This window comes from Apteryx mantelli, chromosome 2, assembly GCF_036417845.1.
Source record: "Apteryx mantelli isolate bAptMan1 chromosome 2, bAptMan1.hap1, whole genome shotgun sequence".
Lineage (NCBI taxonomy): Eukaryota > Metazoa > Chordata > Aves > Apterygiformes > Apterygidae > Apteryx > Apteryx mantelli.
Genome location: NC_089979.1, coordinates 26612099 through 26622531, shown reverse-complemented (window position 1 = coordinate 26622531; position 10433 = coordinate 26612099).

The window sequence follows — 10433 nt, the reverse complement described above, 5'->3', positions numbered from 1 at the left end:
ATTTTCAACCTGTGATCTAAAAGTCCTTCAAGATACAAGACTGCTGATGAGGGGTTACAAAAGATAATTAAAAAAGCAAACTTGAGTCTTAAATAGCCTTTCCTACTTTGCTATAGAGGGGTATGTACAAACACTTTTGGAACTGTACATTGAAAATGTTTGAAAAATCATGCGTTTGTTCTATATTAATATACATCATTTTTAACCCAAAGAAATCCAAATATTGTCTCAGCTCCACTGTGTAATGACTTTCTTGCTGAAATAAGGACATAGAGAAACATCTGACTAAAAGAGAAGTTTGTTTGTTATTGAAAAAGGACATCTGTGCCTTTCTGTATGTCCATAAATATTAAGAGCTCCCATCTCAAAGGTTGGTTCTTAAGGATGAATATACCTCCTGTATACTAGAATTCAAGGAATACCTCGTGTCTTTCTTACAGGGACATAAAGAGAATTTTAATCTGCTTTCTCTTGAAGCTGTTGTCATAGGGAGTTTCAGTATTTCAGTTATAGCATAGATCAGCTTGTGTTGTCTGTGTTTCAGTAAGATTTCTTTCTTTATGATTGCAGTAGTGTCTAAATACAGTCTAACTCCAGGGACTCCATTTCGCTAGGCACTCTTCAGATCCATGTACAATAGATTCTTGTCTCGAGCTGTTCTCAGACTAATGAGATAAAATGGAAGAGGGAAGTGAGAGAGAAAACACTCCTGGATAGATGGAATGATTTTTCCAGTGTCATAACACAATTTGCTGAACAAGAGAGTGTGAGATAGGCTGGGGTGTGAAAATGAAGCACGTAGGTGACTGCAGTGGCCGTCCCTGTGTTCACATTTATTCCATGGCAAGATCATACCTATCTTATCTCGTAGTAACTTGTTCATGTACCGTATCATTTTTATCTTCAAGGGCTTTGTTTTCATTCATGTTGGTATTCTGCTTTGTAGAAGGGGATGATCAGTTGTGTAACTATCTTGGGTAGGTATTGCTTTTGGTCACTGCAGTGTAGTGCATATTTCATTACTAGACATGGTCCGGCACTCTCACCTGTATCACCACGAAAAGCTCCTGTGAGAAAAGGAACATGGTTTCATTTTAAAGTATTGAAACAGAAGATCTAGGTTTGTTTCTGGGTCTGCAGCTACTCTGGAGTTTTTTTGTTTTTTGTTTTTTTCATGAGCCAGCTAATCTCTCTCTGGCTGTTTTTCATCTCTTAAATAAGTAAAAATAATCAACTCACCAGCGTATTGTAGATGAGCCAGCTAGCTAGGTAGCTCTTTTTCTGACCAAAAAGTGTTTGGTCATTAGAGAAATGTGAATTAAGTAATTTATTCAGCAATTCAATGGCATCATTTTAAAGTAGTACTAAAAAGTGTAGAGTATGAGTGAAAACCATCCTGCAAGCTCAAAAAATATGGATAATGTTGCCTCTTGTCATACTTGGAATCTTTCAAAAGTTTAGCATATATTTACAGTTAATATTCATTTTAACATTCACCTTGAAATTAAGCACAGTCAAGCATTGTGACTGCAATTGGATCTGCTTAGGTGCAATTGCCTTATGTTACCTAAAGCTGACTTTTAACAGAACTGCTCTCTTCCTCAGCTGACATAAAAGATAACTTGTTTCTGAAGCCACTTGTTTCTCAGGTTGATCCAGTTTTTGAAGCCAGCTCTTTGTTAAGTTATCCCTTGATTCATATTTGAATTGAATGATTAAAATAAGTCTTACATGATCCAAGAATTCTTATATGAGAATGCTTTGCCTTTCTTCTACGTTCTTTTCTTCTATTTCAAAATCCTTGTAGCTTGGTTACTTGGGATGCACTCTGTGAAATTTCCTAAGTGATCCAGAATGTTACAGAAATTACTGTTGCAAATTCTTACTACATTTCTCATCCCTGATTTTTTTGTACTGGCTTTCTAGAACAAGTCAGATGTCATTACACACTTTCATAACCTGCAGTTCTCTGTAAAATTGTTAAATGCTGAAATACTCTTGAATCATAAATGTCAAATCTGTATTAATATTATGAAATTCATTTCTGATGATGTTAGAAATAACCTTGTACCTCTACTTGCAGGTAATGCATCTGTTATCTTAAGTCTATTTAAGTACTTCAGCTGAATCTGTGTTTCCTGTCATCTTTTGTACTGATCTTATAAATGCTTCAAAGGAGGAGCACTTTTAAAATGCACAGTATTAGGAAACAAATGCAACTAATATGTAGTTCTTCACTATTTAGTGCTGGAAAACTAAATGTTCCCAGGGACAGGCTGCAAGAGAAATAAGAGATGAAAACTAGAAGTCTCAGACAGTGATCTGTTGTATACTGTGATGCTGAACCAGTGCTCTGATGTTGCAGCTGAAGCGGTTTGTGTGCAGAACTTTGAAAAATGTCTGTCTGCTGTAGGTATTTATAGTATGTAAATCCTTAACCACCCAATATCTTCTAATGACTGTGATGAGACAAAACTATTGCTCTTCATTACTGACAAGGGGAACTGGAAATCTGTGATGCCATAAGTAAGAAGTAACAAAATTAGGATTTCTTTTGCAATCCAAGTGTGAAGAAGTGGCTAGCATGGCTTCAAGTAGCACATTATTTAGGCTTGTGATTTTAAGCTACCTTCTCCTGGATAAGGAAAAAAGGAGATGTTTGGAAAAGAATTTGTGGTATGGAATTTGTGTCTGATTTGTGGTATGGTTTGCAGAAAAGAGGAGGGAAACAAATACAATGGCCCAGACAGTGGCATAGAAGGCTGAACAGTGAGATGCCTTTATGAATTACTGCTTGCAGGCCCATACCAGTGCTTGTAAAAAGTGCAAGGAGTGACCAGTAATAGTCTCCTAACATGAGGAGGATTTCACTGGCTTGTTTTAACGCCATTACATAGGGGTGACCATGCTTTCTTGGGCCCAGCCCTGCAACCTGAGCTGGCCCTTCGTGACTCTCGGTGTCCAGAACGCTACTATTTCAGACCACTGCATGTTTGAATGTGTGCCTACCCCAACAGCTGCTCATGTGGAAGTCTTACTGGTTCCTATTATACAAGAATCCTTGTGCACATGGATTATCAAAAGAAGTTTTTCCAAATGTGAACAGCTCTTTGTAAAACATTAAATATTTCTACTGTATTCAATTATGTTTATCTAAATAAGAGAAGGCAGGGATCCAGAAGAAGGATCAAGTATATGCAAAAATATCTCACTTTCTTTTGCCAAAGGAAAAAGAGCAGATAACATTCTCTTCAGTGCAGAGCAAGAAGAAAATCACAGTTAATTTGTTTTCAACTGCAGAATATGAATTCCTCATTGAGTCAACTTCCTTAGTATAAGTAATTTTTCAGATAACATTATAACCCCCTGGCAGGTAAGTTTTTGAGTAGAAAGGCTGACATACCCTTACAGGAGTGTGAAGTCAATAATGTTTAAAGATTGTATTGGCTTAATGAAGTGTGCATATTAAAGCAAAGCTGGCTAACAGAGATAGTTAATATCTGCTAGGATATAAGAATTGAAATGCTGTGTTCTTTTCCTTGTGTTATTCTTGTCTCATTGCGTATTTAATGTCTGGCATAGGGTTTTGTTTTTTTTTTTTTTTATGGATACCTTTTCAGACAAAAAATGAAATATGTAGGCATCCATAGATTTAAGCTGGCAAGTACAGTTTCTGTAGCGGGAATAAAGAATAATGGACTATCCTGCTAAAAACCACAGTGGCGTGTATGTGGGCTGCTCAATCCTGCCAGTTGTATTTCTTATAGAACTAGTGGTTTTCCCATTTATGGTATTGGTTTGAATCCTTGTGTCAGTAGATGGACACCAGTGTTTTAAATAGGGCTTGAACTGAAGACTGTTTTCACAATTATTAATTATAATAGAAGTGAAAGACTTATTCCTTATTTCAAAGTTCAAGGAAATTATTCTTTTATTTATTGTTTACAAGAATTATAGCCTGTGAATGTACACAGATAATGACCATGTGTGTGTCCTTACTCTGTGTACCCCTATGTCAAAAAGACATTTAGAGAATAGCAAGCAAGGCCTCCAGTGAGATCAGTTTGAAATAAAAGCCTAATTTAAGGAATTCTGTTTTTTGTCATTCCTCATCAGATCACTACTTAATCTACTGTCAGCTCTGTTTTTATCATTGCATTGACTTAGTGGCATATTTTCATGGTCTAAGTATAAACTTTTGGGAAGTGTAGATCACATCATATAGCTCTCAAAGGCGTGCTTCACCAACTGAGCTTCATTATTTTGACAATACATTAATTCTTCAGTTTCAAAATGTTAGTCTGTTCTCTCTGGGTTTTGGGGTTTTTTTAGAGTTACACAGTCTTATTTGCAAAGTGAGCAATGCATTTGTTAATAAGCTATCATTTGTTCAGTTAAGTACTCTCTCTTTTTTCTCACTTTTGTATGCAAAATGAAATACCAGTCAGGGGAACTGTCGGCCTTTGCTTTACTTGATCCTCCAAAATGCCTTTGCAGAAGGAGCAAATGGTTTGAGGATTAAAAGAAAATCTGGCAGTAGAGCTAGACACATGTCTATTCCCTATGTTTTCGTGCTTTCTGGGGCCCTGCGAATCACATATTGGTTATATGTCAGCATTTGGAGTCCCTCTGCCAAAAGGATATCTTTGTAGGAGCTCTTGACCTGTATGTTCTGAAATTCTTAGGTGTGGGGTTTTGAAAGCTCTTCCTCCAGGCAACAAGCTATGCTCTAATGGAGCAATTGGGAACAAATTCTGTCATTCTAAACTGCCCATCCTTTGCATGTATTTTTGAGCCTGGAAAACTAACTGCAAGTCAATTTTTAAGTTTTACCTGAAGTAAAGGTATGATTTCAGGGCGGCCTGAATCTATTGTCAGCCCCACCACAAACTCTGCCTTCTCCCCCCGCCCAGTCACCTGCTCCTTTGGTCCCTGTGGGCTTTCCTCCCTGCCTTTGCACTGGTGCTAGCGTGCATATGACCCCCGGGGACCTGATTCAGGGAGCTGTGCCAATTAGCCTGACCAGAAATCTGCTCTCACTCCCACTGCATTCTTCCTAATGCTTCCCCTCCCTGTTTCATCTCCTGCCCTCCACTCCATGACTCTTATCATGCTTGAGAATTACCCCCACTTTTTGTGTGTCAAGGGTTCTCTTCTTAAAACATATTTATTCCCCATAACTTCTTTCCATTTTGCCATCTCCATTACTTACAGCACACTCTCCCCCATCTTATTTGAACCATTGTTTTCTACAGGATATTTATCTGGTCTATTCTATGCTGAATGCTCTTTATGGAATGGAGGATTTCATATTTTGAAGAGTGGGTTATCAGCTGCCTCCACTTCACTAGTTCACTGCTAGCAGTAGTAGTAGTCTTGTTTTTAATTCACACTTTCCTATAATAAAGATACAAGAAGATAACTTTTTGAGCCTTGTTTTCAGTTCTACTTCCTTTCTCTAATGTTGTCTCCGATTCCTTTGGTGCCTTCACTAAATCAAACTAAGTCAGGTGTGGACTGCTTCAACTTTCAACGTAAAATGTCCAAATATTGAACTGTGGACAAACTGAGCTTGGCTCAGGTGAGTGCATGTGGGTGGTTTTAGTATCACTTCTGAGACTCTCTGGATAGTGGCACTGGATGTACCAAGTGGTACTGGATGTACAAAGAGACCAGTCTCTTTGTTCTGTGGAATAAGATATAGTAGCCAATGAATTTTTCTAGTTTACAGCAGCAGCACAGATCACAAGAACAGCATGCCCCAGGCTTACCACCCTTCTTTTGGTTATGGCTCCATATAGCCTTATGCTGGCCATATAGAGGTTGGTGAAATGGTCTCTGGAGTGGACATATACCATTGGAGCTATTCCCCTTGCACTGCAAGACTTTTGGGGACAGTCTGTAAAGGCAAAAACAGATGTTAGAGATGGGACCACTGTGGTTCCTTATTACTAGCCAGTGTCAATGAGCTGGTAGAACCAATTGTATTTTTACTGTGGTTTAGGAACATATCTAACTATCTTTTGCAGCAGTGCCCTGTCACTTCACAGTTGAGCCAAGGATGCACACCTGATGAAACAGCAGGGAGGAGCGGAAGCATTGTCAGTACTGTGTAGTCTGTCATCCCTGCGTGGCCAATTAGCAAGCAGTTTGGGGCCACAGATCGTATGTGAAAACCACTGGTGCACAAAGTGGAGCATGTTTTCTTTATGGAAAGTATTTTTTGTGAGTAACTTCCCCTGTGGGTTTTTTGGTTTAAGTTTTGGGGGGGGGGGGGGGAGTTTCTTTGTAGGTAAGGAAGGAATCTGAGGTGCAATGTGACTTTTCAGCACATGAAGGAAGAATGCTGAAAGTAATGGATCAAAAAGAGGAGAAGGATTCAGAGAGGGAGATCAGGAACTTCTTTAGAAACTGCAGATGTTTCTGAGAGGAAGGCTGGGCAGACTGACATGCTCCTTGCAGAAAAGGACAGTTTTGAGGGAAAATCTTTTCATTCTGAAGATACAGGTATCTAAATGTTATTTTACTGGAGCTCTTGAAATGAGCAAAACATTCCAAGTTTTGTAACAAGAAACATAAGTGGAATTAGAGTGTTTTCCTCTTGACTAAAATGGGTAAGATTTTTAATGTGACTTTTATTTCTAACATCATTTAAGATGTTTGTTTATACTGGGACTCAGAAGTTATGTTTCTGAAATGAAAATGCATAGCAGAAGTAGTTTCTGGTTCTGACTCTGCACTGAGTAAGTTTAGAATGTCAGGTTCTAAAAGAAGTATCAGAATATGTAATTTCCTCATCTGTTTCTTACATTAGGGTATTGGATCAGGAGCTCTTTCAGCTGCTTGACTTTAACCAAAGCCAAGTTCAAGAAGGGCCACTTAGTTCTTTTTCTCTACTTCCTTTTTTTTTGTTTGCTGTTTTTTTTTGGGGGGGGGGTTGTTTTTTTGTTTTTTGGGTTTTTTTGATGCTTAAATCTCAGTCTCTCAATGCACAAAAGATTGTTGCCAGTACTTACATTTGAATCTGCCATCAATAGGTTTTGATTTATCCCATGACATGAGTTACGTAAGCATAAATTAGATGCAGTCAGAAGAGGGTATGCGGAGCAGGCAGTTTGCAGTTTGATGTTCTTTATCCATTAATGTCTCTGCAAGTCCATTTGAGTATTCTGAGAACTATGTCAGGTTGGGTATCTCCCTTCTGATTACCTATGAAAGGAAATAAATTACCATTTATTCCCACTACAGAACAGGATTCCGCACAGTCTGGTTATAGTATTGTTGTCACATAATCAGCACTTTCTTTCACATTCAGTTTGTTTTATTTCTGACCTAAGGGGTCTTTGGAATTGCAGAGAGAGTTGTCTTTCCATTTAATTTTCTTAGTTTCTGTAAAATATTTCATCCTTAGGAGGAGAAAGTTAATATTTAAATTCTTAATTTGCCTGAAACAAGTTATTTTTTTATGTTACAGTACATACAAATAAGCCCAATGTTGAGGAGCAGCCTTATAAAATATACAGTAGTAGCACAGAACATGTTCCAGAGCTGGAATAACAGTATCATTGCTGGTTTCTTACAGTCTTATGGATGTCAAGATCTGTGTGAAAGAGAACATTTCTGGCTCCTCTGAACCTTAAAGCTACATTGGGATAAATCTCCATAAATGTCGTTTGAAATCTCAAGACATATATTAGATTTTCTTTGTACTGGAAATCTCATGACATAAGGCTGTTGTGTCTGACTTTCAGTCTTGTTAAAAACATGGTCAGAACTGTCTCCCTTGTTTTATTCTAATCTCCTGTTTCTGGCTAACACTGGCAAGGTGTAGAAACTTAAAAAGAAGGTGACTCAACTTTTTTGAAGGGCAGAAAACATTTATTTTTCAGAATTAATGCTTACTTTATCTGTATCTACTGTTCCTTTTGATTACTCTTGTCCATTAAGAGTTCACTGGAAATATGCATTCCACAGTGAGTCAGCATGGCCTGCTTGGATTGAGCAGAAGGCAGATTTGGGAGTTACAAATTCAAGCACTTACTTGCTGTGTGGTCTTAGAATACTTATTTAACCTCTGCTTCACTACCAGTAAAATCAGTATAACTTATCAGCCTCTGAGTGATGTCATGAATGTGCATGAAAGACTTTAAATACAGATGCTGATAGCTTGTAGGCTTTTTACTATCATTTATTCGAACTAATTGTGTTAATTTTATCCAATATATTGGATAAGCATAATCTAATGGCAGAGGAGTATATATTCCTTGAGATATCATCTATTAACCTCATTGTTGTTTCCTGTTATTCCCTTAGCACACTTAAATATACCTGAATTGCAGACAAAAGCTCTCATCTTGCATCATCACTCACCAGCTGAGACTCCTGCATCAGTGTGTGAAGTCCCACTGATTTCAGTGGCTGTGGGCAAGAGCAGTTGGTGTCCAGAGATGATTCAGATCCAGAATCTTGGCCAAGTACGGAAGACCTACCTGTTTTCAGCGAGACATAATGAAAATGGAAGAAGACTAAAATATAGAAGCTGAGCCAGGTGTCCAGCTTGGGCTTAGTGTAGGCAGAGTAGGAAGGATTGTGATCAAGGCACTTCCCTCTCTTTTCTCTGGTGGAGGCAGAGGTTCTCACATTTCCACATTGAGCAGGGAATCAGCTTTCATTCTGGAAATGAGTTTGGCAGCAACAAGATGTATGAGCTATGGAATCAGAGCTTTGGAAAGTCTCCTGTGACATTTCTCCATTCTTGGCACATTTAATGACAGCACTTGATGGCCAGGTCCTAAATCCAGCACCCAGTCTCAGAAGTCAGGCCAGACATTGCATATGTATGTGCAGGAAGCTAGGGGAGCGCTCTCCAGCCATGTCCTGGATTAGCTGTGGAGCTACTTTGCTCAGACTGCTCTAATTCCACAGTTAAAAAAACCTCCTCAGGGTGAAGATTAGTTTTAAAAAGGGGGCTTCTTTCTTTCCCCTAGCATGTCCATGTCTTATTCTACTCCCTGGACTGCCAGGTGAGGCACTCGCCCCCCACAGCCATGGAGGAGGCAGGTAGTGTGTTGTCACAGCAGGCAGGGGCTGGTGGCCTGACATGCCTCCTGGTATCTGGAAGGGAGAGAGGTCAAGAAACTTCGGGGGGGGGGGGGGGGAGTAAAAGCAATCAAGAAACAACTGAGGGGCGGGGGGAGGAGAGTAAAGTGAACTCAAGGTCCTGATGGCAGTTGGTACTTTATGAGGCTTCATTTTGGCTGGAAAATTTCTCACTGCTGTGGGACTCTGGGAACAAAATGCCAGTGTTCAGACTGCAGCACTATGGAAAAACTGCCCAGATATGATGCCTTGATTTTGGTGGGGCTCTTGGTGCAATATAGCTAGCATCAGTGACATAACTCCAGCATGGAAACAGCCAGGTTAAAGTATGTTCTCAAAAGTACAGGAGGTTCAAGTTTGTCAAGCTCGGAGCTCCTATATAAGTTTCATTGGTTTTGTTTTCTTTTGTGTTGTGCTTTGTAAAAAGCCCTCTACCACAGACTTTATTGCACTGGGCTGGGGAAAGGTAAAGTGTGAACAAACTGAACATCTCTCATTGGGTGTTGAGAGCTTATATTGGCCATGTTGACCACTAAGTGATACCATTTTTATAGACTGTTAATGATAATTCTTATTTTAGAAAAATTTTCTCTCTCTGCAATCAGATGAAGGGAGAGATTCATCTTCCTTTAGAGCAATTGTGTTCTTTGCATTCTCTTACTTGGCTACTCACTCATCTTTCATGAGGATAAACATGGAGTTTGTATGAGGGAATTTCCTAGGTGGAAACTCCCTATTCTTTGTGAGAACAGTGTGTGCAGTGTTAATTGTGTGCAACAGCCACTTCACTTTATCTTTTGGTCTAGTACCATTTTTATTAGCTTCACTGACTCTCTTGGGGGGGGGGGGGGAGAGGTGAGAAGAAGACTTAATGACCCCTTATTAGTTGTCCAGATTTCAACTTCACTTTCCTCACTGTAAATCCAGAGTAACTCTGCTGAAGCAGTGCTGTTACTGCAGCTTTCAGCTGTGGAATTGCCTGTTTGCATTGTCCTGGGCCCACTGTACATAGAGAGATCCAGTAGAGATTGGCAAAACTGTCTAATAAACAGTACCATCTCTTTCCAGCTGTATGAATTGCAGGCAACTCTCCAACAATTCACAGGCCAGGAAAATATTTCTGGATATGAGCTGCTCATCAGTTCCTCTGAGATATTTCTGTGCTTTAGCTGGGCAGCTAGCTAACTTAGAACAAGCAACTCATTCAGTGGATTTTGTCCTGGCAGTTCCCTGAATATAAATACCTAGTTATAATTTATGCTAGAAATACAAAAGGCCAGGAATCTTGAATGACAGTTACTCTGGGAACGGGAAGGAAGAGGTGGGTAGGCTGA